The sequence below is a fragment of the Saccopteryx bilineata genome, chromosome X (assembly GCF_036850765.1).
Source record: "Saccopteryx bilineata isolate mSacBil1 chromosome X, mSacBil1_pri_phased_curated, whole genome shotgun sequence".
Classification (NCBI taxonomy): Eukaryota; Metazoa; Chordata; class Mammalia; order Chiroptera; family Emballonuridae; genus Saccopteryx; species Saccopteryx bilineata.
Window position 1 is genome coordinate 132,843,871 of NC_089502.1, and position 18,585 is coordinate 132,862,455.

Below are 18,585 nucleotides of genomic sequence, written 5' to 3' on the forward strand. Positions count from 1 at the left end.
ACACTTCTTTCCCTGTGGTGTATGAAAGTGAGTTACAGTTCCTGCGCAAGGCGGGCCCAGTGCACCTCATGGTTCATGGAGACTTTGGGGTCTAGTGGCAAGTGATCAGCTTTGGGAGTTATTTCACTCATATGGTCTGATTTTCCCAAAATATCCAGGGAGTTGCTCTCTTACTGCAAGGGGAAAAAAATAATACTCCCACACCAGTTGGAACACCTCAGTTTTGGAAAAATCATTAAAAAGAAATACTGCGAAGCCACCCATGCTGCATCAGTGCTGGAGCGAGTCATCTGGGAAAAGGCAGAGTCCAGACACTTGTGGGAGGTACGACTTTTATGGACTGTTTGTGTGTCCAGTTTTGCAGTCTTCAGAGGACTCCTTTGGGGCTGTCAATGAAAACCATTGAACCCGTCAAGTTGTTTGCCAGGTATCCTGGAAAAACACACTGACAAGTCTCAGCACTGGGCGGGTCAAAGAAGATAATTCTAAAAAAAGAAAATGGATGGCCCTGCTCTGGTGAGTCCAAGGCTTGGTGCTACAGCCAAGTTCCCCAGTGAGAGAGGAGTTTCCACCATCGGAGGCTTTCCCCACCCTACCTCACACCATCCAGTCTGCAAAAATAACTCCACTTCCGGTCGAGCCAAGTAGTCATTTGAAGGCAACAACGTAAGCAAAAGAAGGCATTGTTGATGCTTTAAGAAAACATCCTGATGAGAGAGGGAAAAAATAAAACGAGAAGGCCAGTCAGCAACTGCGAGGTTTTCCTGGATGTAAGAGAGCTGCCGGAATGGCACCGCCTTCTGGTTTATAAGGATCAGTGAAGCAGACCTAAATGTAGGCAAAGCTCCTCCTTGGCAGTCTCTTCCCCATTTCTCCCCCTTTGTCTTCTCGAGCTAACAGCAGGACGCCATCTCAATGCTCCCTGCTCCCGGTTACCCAGGCCTAACTCCACTGGGCTCCCTTCAGTCACTCATGCCTGCAGCCTCCCTCCTCACCATTGAAGCTGGCCTGATCAATTAAGTTAAACTCCTGTTAATGACCACAATAACTGAAATTGTATTCTTTAAATGGGTTACAATGCCTAGCAAGAAATAAGCCTTGAGAGGTGGTCTTTTAGATATCTGTTAAAAATTAAGAACTTTCAGAATAGGAGAGGACTCCTACCTACCCTAATAAGCTTTAACAGGCTTTCTAGGTTACCATCACGTCCTTCAGTCTCTCTGATATAGAACATGTTTCTATGTCCTCTGCCTCCCAAACACACAAAAGACAGAATCAGTCACTCCTATTTTTGTGTCCTCAGAACAGTGTTCTTATGACTCTAACACCATTGGTCAATATGTAGAAGTAGACCAGAGATGTTTTTTTGCCTTCCCAGAACATATCTCTTTATCCTTTCCCTGTGCAAACTGGACTGGCCTCCATTTAGAAAAGTCTTAAGTAGAAGCCACAACTTCCTGCAGATAATGTGATTAACGACCCGAGGCTGCTGAGAGAAGTAGAGGACTGAGAAGTGACTGCTGGGTTTGGTGAAGGGAAAGTCATGGGAGACAGCCTGATTGAAATCAGTTCAAGAGAGGCTGGGAACGGAGAGGTAGAGCTATGAGCATGGCCAACCCCTGAGCAGATTCGGTGAAGGACTAATTGCAGGGAAAACGTTGCCCCCTCAAAGGGTTGTTACGGTTTTTCCTCTTCGTAAATGAGAGTTCAGAATGGGACATAATTCCATGTTCTATCTGGACACCAAAGAGCCATTGTGGTTTGAAGGCCATAGGACCGGGTTATTTGTTTTTCTAGTTCTCCTCCTCAGTTTTGATCTCCACTAATTTATATTCTTCTTGAATCTGCTTTTCTTTGTGGAAGGAAGGGAATAGAGAGCGCCATATTGTCATCTGTGGTCTTGGTTGTTAATTATCTCTTGGCTTCCATGGAACAAGCAGGGTCTCTAAACGAAAGTATTGCTACAAATTCTAAGACAAAAGGTCAGTGTGAAATTCCTCCTCCACCTCTCCAGAGACCTCCTGGACTAGAGCACGGCTCAGGATGGTCTGTGTAGTCCCTGAGGACAGGTACAAGGACAGAATTTTAAGACACTGGGGAGCAGGGGACAAGGCTGGAAGGCAAAAGCAGAACAGAAGGGCCCATGCACCGCCACTTGAGGCTCACTGGTTTCTGCTCTTCCCCCACCAGTCCATGCACCTTCCCTGGCAGCTGGTGTTTGTCCTCACATTGAGGCGTGCCCTTCCTCCTCCTGCCTTGGACTCTCCTCATCCTCTCCAGGCACTTGACTCAGAGCTCATCCTTTTTAAAGCTGTTCTCTCTAATTAATTCTACTTGCCCTTCCAGTTTCATTCTGTGCCCCTCTGAAATTAGCCTTGACTGTCTAATATATACATTTTTTTATTGTTGTTGATGCCAGACTCTGTTTCAAGTTCTCTCCCAGGGACTGGTTTAAGGGAAAAAAATCTAGGAATTGATGTTAACATTGTGGAAACTTAATGTTAATTATCATGGCCAAAAGCATTTTGAGAAAGCATCCATATACTTGTAACCTAGCAAAAGTGAACCACTGGGATCGTGCAGGAACTGGGACGGACAGCCGTGGACTGGCTGCCGAGGCCCGTGGCTGCGATAGGCCAGTGTGCTGGGCCAGGTGTGGAGAAGCGAGATGAACGGGGTTCTAGACCACACCCAGCCACTGAACAGCTCTGAGCCTCACTTGCCTCAGCTGAAACCCTTAACCTCCACTCCAGACACAAGCCCCAGTTCTCTTTTCCAGATACTTCTCAGATGTGTCTGTATCACGCCACCACCGCCACCATTATCCTCATTCAAACCTGATTCTCACCTCAGATATGTACTATAATCTCTTCCTCACTGGTACAGAGCAGAACAAACTATTGATCACAGACCAAATCTCACCAGCCCAGCTTTTGTTTCTGTAAATAAGGTTGCACTGGCACACAGCCACACCCATTCATTTACATTTTTTCTACAGCTGTTTTCTTGCTAGTGGCTGAGTTGAGGAGTTGCAGCAGAGATCCTACAGCCTTCAAAGCTGGAAATAAGTATTATCTGACCCTTTACAGAAAAAGTTTGCTGACTCCTGGTATAAAGGGAAACTGATTTGCATAAAGCCGTGCTCTAGTCCAGGAAGTCTCTGGAGAGGTGGAGGAGGAATTTCACATTGGCCTTTTGTCTTAGAATTTGTAGCAATACTTTCATTTAAAGACCCTGCTTGTTCCATGGAGGCCAAGAGATAATTAACAACCAAGACCACAGATGACAATATGGCGCTCTCTATTCCCTTCCTTCCACAAAGAAAAGCAGAATCCTTATTTTGAATCCTCCTCCTTTTTGGGACTGTAATTCCTATTATGTTTCAGTAGATCTTCATGGGTGTAACATAACATAAACAAACCTATAGTCTCCCTTTCCTTGATTATACCTCTTACTTTGGATGGGGTTTTTTTGTTTGTTTGTTTTTTGACAGAGACAGAGAGAGTCAGAGAGAGGGACAGATAGACAGGAAGGGAGAGAGATGAGAAGCATCAGTTCTTCGTTGTGGCACCTTAGTTGTTCATTGATTGCTTTTCTCATATGTGCCTTGACGGGGGCGGGGGCTGGGGCTACAGCAGAGCGAGTGAACCCCTGCTCAAGCCAGCGACCTTAGGTTCAAACCAGCGACCATGGGGTCATGTCTATGATCCCACTCTCAAGCTAGTGACCCCGAGCTCAAGTTGGTGAGCCCATGCTCAAGCCCAATGAGCCCACGCTCTAGTTGGTCACTTTGGGGTTTCAAACCTGGGTCCTCTGTGTCCCAGTCCGATGCTCTATTCACTGTGCCACCGCCTGGTTAGGCTGGATTTTTATTTTAATGAACTTCTCAGACCTTTAGAACCATGAGAACAGAGAGCAGAAATCCTAAACTGGAACCCCACTTCCACTCTACCCCCTCCAATCCATTTTCCACTCAACTGCCAGAACATTCTTGTCAAAATGTGAACACATCATCCTCTGTTTAAAATCTTTTGGTGACTTTCCATTGCTTTCAGAATAAGACGCAAATCCTCACGCTGGCCACCCAGCCCCAGTGTGAGCTGATCCTTGCTTGCTCCTCCAGCCTCATCTCTCAGAGTGCTTCCCCAACCCTTCTGGCCCTGCCCACTCTGGCTTTTTTTAAGTTCCTTACATGTGCAAGACTACCTCCTACCACAGTGCCTTTGCACATACTGCTTCCTCTACTCAGCATGGTTGTTCCCTGCCTCCTTCCTGGATTAATTCCCCCCACTTATTCTTTGAGTTTCAGCATCATTTCCATAAGGAAGCCTCCCTGACCCCTTAGGTTAAATTCCATTGTTCTCACCCAGAGGTCCACATGCTGTTCTTGGTGGCATTTATCACAGTTGTAGTTTTGTGTTTCTTTTTCTTTTTCTTTTTTACAGGGACAGAGAGAGAGTCAGAGAGAGGGATAGACAGGGACAGACAGACAGGAACAGACAGAGATGAGAAGCATCAATCATCAGTTCTTCGTTGTGAGACCTTAGTTGTTCATTGATTGCTTTCTCATATGAGCCTTGACCGCGGGCCTTCAGCAGACGGAGTAACCCCTTGCTGGAGCCAGCGACCTTGGGTCCAAGCTGGTGAGCTTTTGCTCAAACCAGATGAGCCCATGCTCAAGCTGGCAACCTCGGGGTCTCCAACCTGGGTCCTCTGCATTCCAGTCCGACACTCTGTCCACTGCCAGGTCAGGCATGATTGCTTTCTCATATTTGCCTTAACCTGGGAGCTACAGCAGAGCAAGTGACCTCTTGCTAAAGCCAGTGACCTTGGGCTTCAAACCAGTGACCTTTGGGCTCAAGCCAGCGACCATAGGGTCATGTTTATGATTCCACACTCAAACCAGCGACCCTGTGCTCAAGCTGATGAGCCTGCACTCAAGCTGGCAACCCCGGGGTCTGGAACCTGGGTCCTCTGCATTCCAGTCCGATGCTCTATCCACTGCGCCACCGCCTGGTCAGGCAGTTTTGCATTTCTTGATGTTAATTTTGTATCCCATCTTTGTTTCCCCAGTAGTAGACTGTAAGCTCCCTAGAGCAGGACTTATCCCCAGTACCTTGCATGAGACTAGGAACATGTCTGGCAGCTACTATGTAAACACTTGTGTATCAAGTGGGATAATATATGCAAAAGCATCTTGTCACCCATAAATCACTGCACAAATGGAAGGCATTATTGCTATCAAGAACAGATGAGGGGGAAAAAAGTAATTATCTTTAATCAGGGAGGTTCTAGACAATTTTAGAACATAGGGAAATATAGGAAGACGCTGCCCGAAGACTGCCTAGAGAAATTGAGAAAAATCTTATACTTGTTGATGGAAGCCATTAAAATACCTGCCCACCTGACATTTTGATGTTCAGTTTCAAAATACATTCACACACATACCTAGAGAAGAAAATGTCTTCAGAAAATTCTAAGGGAGAAAAATAGTCCCATTTAAAAATCATTTAAAAAAAAAAGAGCATGTATTCAACCTCGACAGCTATATTGACCTTTCTAAACATTCATGTTGTAACCACAAACAGGTGCCAGGATACAAGATGAAAGTAAGCATTTTTAACGTCTGAAAAAAACATCATTCAGGGGGAAAAATAAATTAGAATGGAAATAAATTATACTCTAAATGTGGAAGAGGAAAAAAAGCATATTAATAAATGACCTTTCTAGCTTCTGAGTTATACTGAGCCATTTGGTGTCGTTAGCAAGATGATCCTATTGATTTTTTTTATTCGTGTAGTGAACAAACGGAAATCTAAGCATTTTACCTCTCAAAGTGGATTGTTTCCTGTAATTATAAATGTATTTCTGTTCAAGTAGCCTGAGTACTCAGGACAGCCATGTAAGAGAAGGCATGTACCCCTGAATGCTTGAGTATTTGTCTTGAAAGGTCTGTTTCCTTATTGTACTTCCCCTCTGGTGGCAAGGAGCAATGGGCAGAGGGTTTGCCTAAAATATACCTCAGTAGTTCATTCAACAGGTCACAGTGACAAATGACTCTCCCAGGGAGATGATCACCAGCTAATGCCCAGAGATGGGCTGCAAACTGCAAAGAGTCCGCACTGTGGCCTGCTGGTCCTAGAAGCATCTTGCCGAATCACTTTCTGAGTGGGGACCATAAACCATGCAAGGTCTATGGAGTTTGCTTACACAGGCTTCAGAGGGTGTGAGTTAGAAGAAAGTGAGGTAGGCTTTCAATTAGAACTGGCCTGGGCCAATGTCTCATACCCAGTGGGGCCCTCAAATGGGCCCCACTTGTAGTTCTTGTAGAAGAAAAAAAGAAAGGAAGAGGTGTGGGGGGAATGATGGGTAGATGGAGAGGAAGAGAAAGAATGAAGAAGGAGAAAAAGAAAGATGGTACATAAGTTAGCTTATTTTGTGAAATAAAACACCCCAACTTTGGAGGCTTAAATAAAACCAGAGCCATTTCATTACTCCCCAATCAGGGAGCTGGCCACCTGGGCGGGACTCAGCTGCATGGTACTGATGGTCTCAGCTGGGCTCACTGAGGCCCCTGTAGTCAGCTGCCAGTCAGCTAGATGGCTGTCTTTGGGGGTTGTTGCAATGACGGCAACTGGGCATGTGTGTCACCATCTAGCAGGCCAGCTCAGGCTTGTTAACATTCCTACGTGGTGGCTTGAGGTTCCAGGAGCAGCAAGGGAGAACAAACTTCCATGCTCAAGCACTTTGCAAACTAATTGCTAGCATCACATTTGCTAATGTCCCATTGGGCAAAGCAAGTAGCAAGGCCAGCCTACATTCAAGAGGTGGGAGAAAAGACCACCTTTGGATAAGTAGAGCTGCAGTCACATTGCATATGGACAGGCAAACGGGGATAGGGAGAATTTATGGCCAGTTTTGCAATCTAACACAGAAGGGAAAGGGCTAGAAATTTCTTCTGGCAAAGTTAGCAGAGATACAGTAGTGAAGAGGTTGAGTATGAGGCTCTCATATTTAATTAAAAATGATATTAATAAATCACCAAGCCCCTATCTTCTATAGTTCATCTATCAAATAGGGCTAGATAATAATGTAACTTCTTACTCATTTCCAATGGGAACAATAAAAACTTTATGGGCAAGTTTCCTCGTCTTTTACTCCCTGGATTGGACTAAGGAACAGTTAAGTGTTTAGTACATCTCAAGTGGCAAATAAATTTGGAAACAAAAATGTTAATGCACAAGCCTTAATTTTGAGCCCAAGTTTCAAATATACAATAAAAACTTAACAAACAAAGGAAAAACTGACATGGTGTTTTTAGCTACTTCGGGGGACCCATCCTACACATAAAATTATTTCTTTTTCATCAATGTATTTTTCAGTCATATTTTGTTTCATTATTGAAAATACAATATCAAAACATACTTTAAATAGAGGAACTGCTTAGCATTTGTTGCTACCCAGTGGAAAGAGAAGTTAGGAGTTAATTAGAAAAATATCTGGCATGGAAATTGAAGTTGATATAAGGTTGCAGTTTTCCTGGTGAAGTATTTTCCTATCAATGGAAGAAAGTTCACCTCTAGTTAACTTTGTATTAATACAGATTAATGTAAGACTTGCATTTTGAAAAATCAAGTATGTGGGCTTTGTTTTTTTTGTGTGAAATGGCAAATTAATGCCCAGAGAAATAATTAATTGGTATGTCCTTGCAGATGCATTTACTTTTAAAGTGGTTGTTATTTACACCCTAAAGAAAGTCATGCTGTTTTGAAACACCTTTAATTCCACCCTGTTGAGTGGACTGCCCTGGTTGCCTCACCCAGAGGATTGGGTTGGCAATTAAGGAGTAATTTGAAGGTAGGTTTCTCACCATGTGCTCTTTAATACTGTTCCCTCTTCTTCACCTCTGGACAGAGGTAACCAGCAACATTCTAGCCTCTGGTATACGTTTGGCAAGTCTCAAGCTATGTAAGGGGAGGGAAGGAAAAGATGGGAAGTGTAGGATGAAGGAGAGTAGTAAAAGAGAAAGGAGAAAGAGAAGACAGTAGAAAGTGGAAAAGAGGAAAGAACGCTCCCAGTGCTACATAAAAATAGGATGGTACCAACAGTTGCAAAAGGTCCATCGGCTACTTTTCCTGGCCTGGTTCATTCCACTTCAGCGTGCAGCCTCACCAGTGACTAAGAGATCATCTTTATAGATTTTTCAGAAAGCAATTTCAAAAGCTCTCTCAGTCACTTCTACAATATAACAATGATCAATACCAGCACATTCTTCCTGCTACTCAATAATTCCCCTGGGATATGGTTGAAACCACCTTTTAGATACCATCTCTGCCCATGATGGTGATGGAGAACACCTAGTTGCCATCTTTCTGTGAGTGCCTTGTGTATATAGTGGGTATTATTCACAATCCATCACAACCTCCGGCCGGACATGCAATGTGGATTTTTCCCAGCCTGTTCACAGACTATATTTTTAATATGTTCCATCAGGTTTCTGCTCTGTAGCTCCACGGTCCCCTCTGCCAGTCTCTGTTTTGCTCTTTATGCTTCAGAAACATCAAACTGATTCTGAGTCATGCCCAGTTAATGCCAGTCTTTGGCTCTATGGCTTGGTTTAGGGCATTTCCTGTCTTTCTCATTGCTTCACACCAAGGGAACTACACATCCTTTAGGAGGCACCATGACTGTCCCCTCCTTGGGGAAACTTGCTGGGTCCAGTTCCCTATACCAGATTGGGTGCCCTTCCTCAGAGCTCCCGTTACGCCTATGCTAGAGCTCGGGGCTTGTTCATATGGCCCTTCCAGAGAGCCTGGCGTTCTGGATTCCGACTCTAATGGTCTTCCTGGCCATTGCCCTTGTGCAGGGCACAACCTGCACAACCGTACAGAGTGGCCCTGGTTTTACGTATATAGTAGGCAGTAAGTAAATGTTTGTTGAATGAATTAGCTTTAGAGTTTTCCACAGCCATCCCACAATTTAACTCCTCTTAAATGGTGGCATCCAGAACTGAACAAACCAGTCTGCGCAGGTAAAGGTCCTATGAGGCAGGATATCACCACTAATGGGGCCACCACAAGGTTCTAGATCCACTCTTATTTGTCCCTCAGTGGCATACCTACTACTCCCTCTACAGTCAAGAATCTGCATGTTCCCAATCATCTGTGTATTTTCACGAGCCTAACTTTCACCATCATTTCTATCTGTGCAATTTGCTTTTCCTACTAGTGTGAAGAAGCTTCTCTTTCCTTATTTCTGTTCCCATTCTCAATTTCTCAAGTCCTCTTTCCGGCCTTCTTCTATGATGTCAGTGTTATTGCTAGGAATTAGGAGCGACCTTGCTCTTCAACCTGGGCCACTAATTAATCGTAGGCTCTACATGATCTGCTGAGCCCTCCAGGATGCTGTGTGCCACTAGTTTGTTTTTACATTTTGTTTTATTTTCTTTTTGGTTGATCCTGGGACCAGCATCATATTACCCCAAGGCAGTGGGACACCTGCCTGGCGCTGCTGTGTATTCTGCTCATTGTTCTGTTCATTATTCCTAGGTGGACGGGCCCCATGGTGGACACCAAGCACCTAGGGCCTCTGAGCAGCCCATGAGCACAGGGGCTCACATTCTTGGACGTAGCCTTTCTGAGAGCTTCCTCTGCACTGGAGAGGGCTCTAAGTACCTACAGATTTAATTTCCTTCCCATCCATACCACTTGTACAGTCAGCTTGCCCTTTTTATTTTCTTCTGGTAACACTGGCATTGCCCTGGGTTTTAGCCAGCTTGGTAAATAGAGGAAATTGGATGCATTTCTAGCCTCTCTGATGTCATGGTTTGGGGCAGTCAGCAACTGTGGGAGGTTTCAGTTAATCCTAGCAAGTGGTGAGTTTGCCGTTCTTCTCTGAGAAGCTTCTCTGTTCTGTGCCATGACTTACATAAGTCAATATGGTTCCTTTTTGACTTGCCCTTTTCTTTCAATGATGTAAGAAGCCCAAACATTGGCAGTCACTATGTTTTGTTACTGGAGTGCTGGTGCTGATCAGATCCTGATTTCTGTTTAGTTTTTCTAGGAGATACAGAATGGTGGGTGTGTGGTGGCGATAGTGACAAGGAGGCATCTGGAGGCTGAAGAATGTGCAGTTCTCTAATTAAGTTTAGGCCTCTGTGTCCATCAGACCTTTTCACATCATTGCTTCTGACATTCTTTTCCACAAGTTGCTGAAGTGAGTTCCTGCTCCCTGGCTTGGAAGCTGGTTTCTTGGCTCTGACACGAGAAATATTTGGGCTTTCGATGGGGCCTTTCTAATTGAGTTAGAGCAGGGCCAGGGGAGGTGGCATCCAGCTGAGCAAGTGATGGCATCACGTCCCAGTTAACCTCCCTCTGAGCTGATTTAGGAGCTCCATTTGCAGAACCTGAATAGCTTGGCCCTTCCTTTGTTCTGTTTCTCTTCACTAGAAAGATCTATTTAATTGTATAAGTAATAAACGAATACATGCCTGTGTTCCATGGAGTAAAAATTAGGCTCAGTCCTTTCCCTCATCACACTTCTATCTGTAGCGGTGTGACAAGTTTCCCTCAAGGCTTTTTCTGTATGCAGTCACACTTGTCACTAAATAAATAAGCATATAGATATATAGCTTTGTTTAACATATCCTCATATATACTTTAAGAAACTTGGTTTTTTTCATTTGACTTATATGTACCGACAGTCTCTATATGTCAATCCATATAGGTCAACTTCATTTTTTACAGCATTGCCTAATATTCCACAATGAGGATAGACCATCATTTTATTTAACTGTTCAGCTACTGATGGACACTTAGGCTTTCTTGCCTTGTCACACAAAGCTGCAATGACAGTTGTATATTTTTCTGTACATGTGTCAAAATCTCTGGAATTAGAATTCTGGATCAAAAGGTATGCACATTTAAAATTTCAAAACATAGCTAAACTAGTCTCTCAAAGTTTACATTTATACCAATATGCAAGGGATCATTTCCCCATATGCTCTTCATCATTGGATATTATTATGCTTTTTACATTTTTTATCCAGTAGGCAAAACATTTCACCACTGCCTGCCCTATTTTCTACTTGAAAGGGTTCCAAAGCAGCAAAGAAAGTCACATGTTGTTTATTAATAAACTGAATTTCGGGAACCATTTAGTGTGCTTTTGTATGATTATCAATACAGTTTTGGAAGAGGCAATGCACTTGAGTTGTGAAGTTTTCATCAAAAATCTCTATGTAGAATATCCTTATTCACATAAATGTGAAGTGAAATTATTTCCGAAATCAAGTCACAATCGATTTCTTTGTTTGATTATTTTAATGTTTTTCAGTTGTTAATTCTACATTTGTTCCACATTGAGCACTGACACATGTGTTTATAATTTGTTCATCCTAGGACAGGACAACATGTTTGGCCTTCATTTTTGTCTTCTTTAAACATTGCTTAATGAAGTTTCTCTGACATATTGGACTTTAATTAAGAACTGCTCCCTGCCTGACCAGGTGGTGGCGCAGTGGATAGAGCGTCGGACTAGGATGCGGAGGTCTCAGGTTCGAGACCCTGAGGTCGCCAGCTTGAGTGCGGGCTCATCTGGTTTGAGCAAGGCTCACCAGCTTGGACCCAAGGTCGCTGGCTTGAGCAAGGGGTTACTCAGTCTGCTGAAGGCCCGCGGTCAAGGCACGTATGAGAAAGCAATCAATGAACAACTAAAGTGTCACACAAAAAATTGATGATTGATGCTTCTCATCTCTCTTCGTTCCTGTCTGTCTGTCCCTATCTATCCCTCTCTGACTCTCTCTCTGTCCCTGTAAAAAAAAAAACAACAAAAAGAACTGCTCCCTGCTTGACCAGCAATGGTGCAGTGGATAGAGCATCAGACTGGGACCCAGGTTTAAAACCCCAAGGTTGCCAGCTTGAGCGCAGGCTCACCAGCTTGAGTACAGGGTCGCTGGTTTGAGCATAGGATCAAAAACATGACCCCATGGTCGCTGGCTTGAGCCCAAAGGTCACTGGCTTGAAGCCCAAGGTCACTGGCTTTAACAAGAGGTCACTTGTTCTGCTGTAGCTCCCAGGTTAAGGCAACTATGAGAAAGCAATCAATGAACAACTAATGTCTCACAACGAAAAACTGATGATTGATGCTTCTCATCTCTCTCCGTTCCTGTCTGTCTGTCCCTGTCTATCCCTCTCTGACTCTCTCTCTGTCCCTGTAAAAAAAAAAAAAAGAAAAAAAGAAAAAAAAGAAAGCAATCAAAAAACAACTAAGGTGCTGCAACGAAGAACTGATGCTTCTCATCTCTCTCCCTTCCTGCCTGTCTGTCCCTCTCTCTGACTCTCTCTCTGACTCTGTCAAAAAATAAAATAAAATAAAAAGAACTGCTCTCCTTTTTTCCTCTTAAAGAATACAGGACTCTTTATTTCTTCCTTGAATTCATATTCTGGATGCCTCTGTGAGCACTGAACTTCTGTTATAACAGTCTATTGACTGAAGCCAGATCAGTTGGTTCCAAGATCGTCCTATAGATTGTTTCTTCTTGCAAATCTTGATTTGAAAATCATTTTGTGTATAATTCACATGTGAGAATACTACTGTATGAAGTGATTGTCATCTTTGAGCTAATAGCTTTACCAGTGTATTGATTTTGAAGTAAAGCATGATGGAATGAATATTCTGAAAGGTACAAATCATGTTGGCAACAATGCTCTCTGCATTGGGTGGGCACATTAGTTTTTTTCCCCAGCATGGTTCTGCCTTATCCCTCATTCTTCTCATTGCCAGTGCCCCTGCCTCAACTCTGAGCCAAATTTAAGAACTTGTAGAGAGTTATTTATTTAATCCCTCTGTGGGGAAGAATTCTGCCTCTGGCTTTTGAAGCACAACATAAATGATCTAGTTTTTAAAATCAAGGCATAGGTTCTAGAAAAGTTGTCACGAAAACATGAAATATTTAACACAGCATGGCCTCTATAAGGGACCCTCCTCCTGTAGATCCAATCAGTTTATTGCCCGCTGCCCCTATGATGCTGTTAATGAAGCCTGAGACTAAGCAGTAAAACAATGCCACTAAAACATATACAAAGTCAGCCCCCAAACTGACTTTGGACTGTTTTCCAATTTGTAACGTGTTCCTTGAGAGCAGGGTTTGGATCCTCCGTTTCTTTTGTAACTCTGCTGCCAAGTTCAAGCCTTGGTATAGAGTGGGAAGATCTGTGTGGCCTCTGCCCGGTGGGCTGACTATAGTATTGAAGCATTATGGTGCCAAGAAGTTCCACTTTCCAATGATGTAATCTTTTTTTTCATTTTCAGATTTGTGCGAAGTTTTTCCATCTTTTCTTCTGAACTTCCTATCAAGTGAGTGAGGTATTTCTAAATGATAATGTAGAAATAATGAACGTTTGTTTGTTTTCCTTTCAAATTAGCCCCCTTCATTCCAAATGCTCATCCCCTTAACTGCTATCTTCTTTTTTTGTTTCTTTTAACTCCTTGCTCTCACCCACTTGGAGCCTTCTTTTCTTCACACCTTTTCTTTTCCTTGGGGATTCTATTGTTGACCCGTTTCTTTTCCGTAATCCAATTGTTTTTATGGGTACAGATTTTGAAATGACAAGGTGCAGTAAAATATGGGGAAGGAGAGTGATCATTTACGTAGAAAATCTTTGGGATTTTGTTTCACTATTTTACCTTTATTTCTCCCTGGACTGGCTTCCTTATTTCCAACGGCTCTTCTCCTATTTTGAAATAAACCACTGAAGTGTTCTCTCTCTTACCTAAGCTGTTGTGCACATAGCAACCAGAGTTCTGCTTCCAATTCCCTTCTATATAGAAACTCTGAAGCCACTACTGACTTACACTTCCGGTTTCCATTGAGATTCATAAATAGTGGTTATTTCTGGGACTTCACTGGTATAAATAATAGAAATCTTATAACAATGGAAATACTTATAAATTAGAATTCTAATTTAGATTATAAAAACACACATAGTTGCCTGACCAGGTGGTGGCACAGTGGATAGAGCATCGGACTGGGATGCGGAAGGAGCCAGGTTCGAGACCCCGAGGTCGCCAGCTTGAGCGCGGGCTCATCTGGTTTGAGCAAAAAGCTCACCAGCTTGGACCCAAGGTCGCTGGCTCCAGCAAGGGGTTACTCGGTCTGCTGAAGGCCCGCGGTCAAGGCACATATGAGAAAGCAATCAATGAACAACTAAGAAGTCGCAACGCGCAACGAAAAATTAATGATTGATGATTCTCATCTCTCTCTGTTCCTGTCTGTCTGTCCCTGTCTATCTCTGCCTATATAAAAAAAAACAAAAACAAAAACAAAAACAAAACAAAAACAAACAAAAAAACCACATAGTTATTATAATAAATGCTAATAAGTTATTGTTGTAAACAATGTTAACATACCTGTGCAGGGTCACACAGCTAGTAATTGTCCATGCTGGGACTTGAAGCAGGAGTTGGCATGGCAAAGGCAAGAAAGGGCACAGAATATTGGTGGGTAGTTTTCTTTCCTCAGTACCTCACTTTCTCTCAAATGTGACCTCCTGATGCTATAAACCACATGCTTCTGTCCAATCTCTGCCCCCACCCACCAAATGGAGATCGACACCTTGAGGATGCTTTTAAGGAAAATCTCCTATTTTTCTTCTCTACATATTGATAGAATTATTGTGCAGCAACAGAGTCCAGACCAAAAATCAGTTTAAAAGTCTTTTTTGAGTCCTTGCTGCTGCTGGATTTGCATGTTATGGGAGTTAGGGTGAGGCGGAGACCAAGACAATATAGGAGAGGATATCGTGTTCTGGTGCACTGTTTTGTTTTAGGCCAAGATAAGTCTCATGGACCATGAAGAGAAATTGTCTTTTAAGTTAAAAAAAATCACTATTTATTTGGCCACACCAATGGCCAATTAACCTAAGTAGTAGCTGTAAGCTCCTGCACACAGGAGAGCTATCTGTCTTGTTTATTGTATCCTAAAGCTATAGCATAATGCCTTTCATGTAATAGAACCCCAATAAATATTTGTAAACTAGATGAATTAATGAAAAAAATAATTCCAAAATCTATTTACATTTAGCCCAGGAATATACTATAAACTTGTCTTCGAATTATGCTTGTACGAATAGCTAACACTTTTGGACTCTACTAACACTTTCATTATATTATCACATTTCATCTCTACAGTAACCTTATGAGGTATTGTAGATCTGATCATTACCTCCTTTTTTTCAGATGAAGAATTTAGGTCCAGAGAGGTTAAGGAACGGGCCAGAGTTACACTGTAAGTGGAGAAGCTTGGATTTGGAGGCAGGCATATGGCTCTACTGTGCATGTTCATGTACTCTATGCTATTCTGTTTGTTTGTGTTGTTGAACATATTAACTGTGAACATTAGGAGAGAATCCTGAAGAGCGAGGGGAGAAAGATAAAGTAGGCTTTATTTAGCCTTGGGTAATTCACACATGAGTGATCACGAGGATGGTAGATTGCAGGTAGGCCAATGAAGAAATTTGGAGATGAGTGAGGAAGTTGAAAAATATAACACCTTTCACAAGGCTTTATGTGTATTTCTTTACTTTAAGTGCATAATTTATTTCTAATCCTGCACATCTGATATTGATTCGCTTGTTTAATCGAGTAAAAGTAGTTTTTTCTTCATTAGAAAACACTTAATGCTTATTAAGAAAACCATTTTGCACTGTAAAGACCAAACAAATCATTTTCCTCCCATTTGTTTCTAGAGACATAAAAGTTTCATATACAATCATCCTATCTAGTTCACCAATGACTTTGCTTTGTGCTATGACAAATGGCACACAAAGGTGCCACTTGGGAGTTCATATTCAGCACTTACCAGTTAACCCAGTTTCTATCATCTCGAGGACATTGTTTTGTGGGTTGTTTGTTTTTGTAGGATTTCTTTTCTTTTCTTTTCTTTCTTTCTTTCTTTTTTTTGCACATATGGGATATCATCTTGTAACTACAACATTACTGGCTTTAGTTCTTGGTGACTTTATCTCTAAAAAATGTTGTTGCTGAAGTTCAAAATGATTGCTTTTGTCCTATATTTATTTGAATTGCCCCAATTTACAAGATTCAAATTGCTGCTAGACATTTTTTGTGAGCATTCCGGAGAATTTTGTAAATAGTCTCATTTGATTTATAAAATGGGTAAAACTGTGAGGAATTTCCTTGTCAGGTTTTGGCAGCAGGGTTATGCTAGCCTGGTGAAAATGAGTTAGGCTATGCTCTTCCACTAGTCCTTTGAGTTCTTGTGAGATTGGAATTCTTATTCTTTAACTACTTGATAGAATCACCAGTGAAAATGTCTGGGTCTGTAGTTTTCTTTGTGGGGACATTTCTGAGACTTTTAATGGTTATATGTATATTCAGGTTTATTATTTCTAATAATTTGCCCATTTCTAGCTAGATTTTCAACATTAATGAATAAAGTTTTGCCTAAGATCCTTTTATGATTTTTATGTTTATAGCATCTTCAATTATGTTACTTTTTAAATTCTTTCTATTGGTTATTTGTTTACACTTTTTCCCTCCGTCCAGCCTCCCCTCCCCTTAATTTTGCCAGAATTGTCTTTATAAAGAACAATCTTGGCTTTGTTAATAACCTTTGTTTTATGTTCTTTCCTATATCATCATTTCATGCTTTTATTTTTATTATTTCCTTTCTTCTCCTTCTTTGGGTTTATTTTGCTGCTCTTTTTCAAACTTCTTGAGGAGCTTAAGTTATCAATTTTAAGCCTTTCTCTTTTTCTTTTTTTTTAATTTTTTTTTTTTATTCATTTTTAGAGAGGACAGAGAGAGGGAGAGAGAGAGACAGAGAGAGAGAGAAGGGGGGAGGAGCTGGAAGCATCAACTCCCATATGTGCCTTGACCAGGCAAGCCCAGGGTTTTGAACCGGCGACCTCAGCATTTCCAGGTCGACGTTTTATCCACTGCGCCACCACAGGTCAGGCATCTTTTTCTAATATGTACATTTAAAATATAAATTTCACTCTCAAAATCTTTAGCTCTATTGCCATGTCTTGATATATGGTGTTGTTATTATTGATCAAACCAAATATCTTCTAATATATATATTTTGGCTTCTTTGAGCTATAAGTTATTTGTTAAATAAAAATTTAACTTTTTGTTATGACAACTTAATTGTGTTGTAGTCAGAGAACATTTTCCTTTCCCTTTTCCAATTCTGTAATACATTTTTGGCTTGCATAAATATTCCATGTGCACTTGAAATGATTATGTATTCTATGGTCATTAAGTCAAGTTGGTTAAATATTGAAATATTCTATATCCTTAGTGACTTTCTTATTTGAATTTTATCTATTGCTGATACAGATATGTAAATATCTCTCAATATGATTGTGAATTTGTTCTGTTTCTTCTTGTATTCTGTCATAAATACTGCTTTGCATATTTGAGACTATATTATTAGTTGCATTCACATGAAAATGTATTCAGTCTTCCTATTGAACTGAACCTTTTATGAATGAACTATTTGATTTATAGGTAATGCTTTTTGCTTTAATGTATAATTTGTCTGATATTAGTAGAAACATGTTAATTTTCTTTTGATTAGTATTGGCATTGCATATCATTTTCATCCTTTCATTTTCAATCTTTCTGTATCATTATGTTCTAGTTGCATCCTTGTAAATAGCATATAGTTGGAGTTTGTATTTTTTCCAGTCTGATAATCTTTGCCTTTTATTGAATCATTTAGTTCATTTATATTTAATAAGTCATTGATTTGTATTGTTTTTAAATTTACCATCTTCTATTCTTCCTAACCATTCTTTATTTCTTTTTCTTCCCTTTCTTGCCTTCTTTCACATTGACTAAATAGTCTAAAAAACACCCCTCCCCCACTAGTTAGGAAGTTATATACTTCACTTCTATTTTTTAGTAACTACAATAGAAATTGTAATGTGTACTGAACTTTTAAATGTCTAAAGATAATCAATACCTTTAGTCTCTTCTAAGATAACACAAGGACCTTGGAAAACTTTAGTTTTATTTTTTCATATATAATATATATGTAATATAGTTGTCATGTTTTTATTTTATCATGCTTCACTTATCCCTGTAACATTATTATTAATGTTTTATAGAGTCAGTTCATTTGGATTTACCTATATATGGTGCCAACCTTAGCTCTGGGCAACTTTGGTCTCTGGCCTGTGTCTCATGCTTTATAGGTCCTCTCTTTGGCCCTTCCCTAGTCAAACACCTCTCCAAAGGGAGACACGTCTGTGACACAAAGAAGACTTTCCCACCTGGAGCTTGCCTCCCTGTCTCCTAACCCTTGCTTCTAGATCATGCCCTGGGAACCCAGGACCCTAGAATTCCCTATACAAACATTCCGTGCCTATTTGTAGGACCTGCACAGGCCTCTTCCCCAGGTCAAGCCATGTCCCTAGGTGTACATACCTCTACTCCTAAAAGATGGCCAAGGGGTAGCTGATTTTAGGAGTAGCGGGTTGGATATATGGGCTAAAGTGTCCATACATGTGCATAAAGCCATATGAGATAGAGCCTCAGTGGAAGGATAAGGCAAAACTG

General features: G+C 41.4%; 2 protein-coding genes across 9 annotated transcripts in view; one reads left to right on the forward strand and one right to left on the reverse strand.

Annotated features, from left to right (window-relative positions):
* Window positions 1-18,585, reverse strand: part of LOC136317118 (serine/arginine repetitive matrix protein 3-like) — a 300,751-nt gene that overhangs the window by 190,428 nt on the left and 91,738 nt on the right. The gene's annotated exons all lie outside the window — the stretch shown is intronic.
* The window catches only part of ADGRG2 (adhesion G protein-coupled receptor G2), a 133,601-nt gene that overhangs the window by 28,266 nt on the left and 86,750 nt on the right, over window positions 1-18,585 (forward strand). For 6 of the 8 annotated variants that reach the window (XM_066249664.1, XM_066249661.1, XM_066249660.1 and 3 more), the window contains exon 2: window positions 13,312-13,356. The exons of 1 other annotated variant lie outside the window; for it this stretch is intronic. The gene's annotated coding sequence lies outside the window, so the exon portion shown is untranslated. Of the gene's footprint in view, window positions 1-13,311; window positions 13,357-15,237; window positions 15,287-18,585 lie in introns of those variants that run through there. One more of the 8 variants, XM_066249658.1, reaches the window with a different exon arrangement.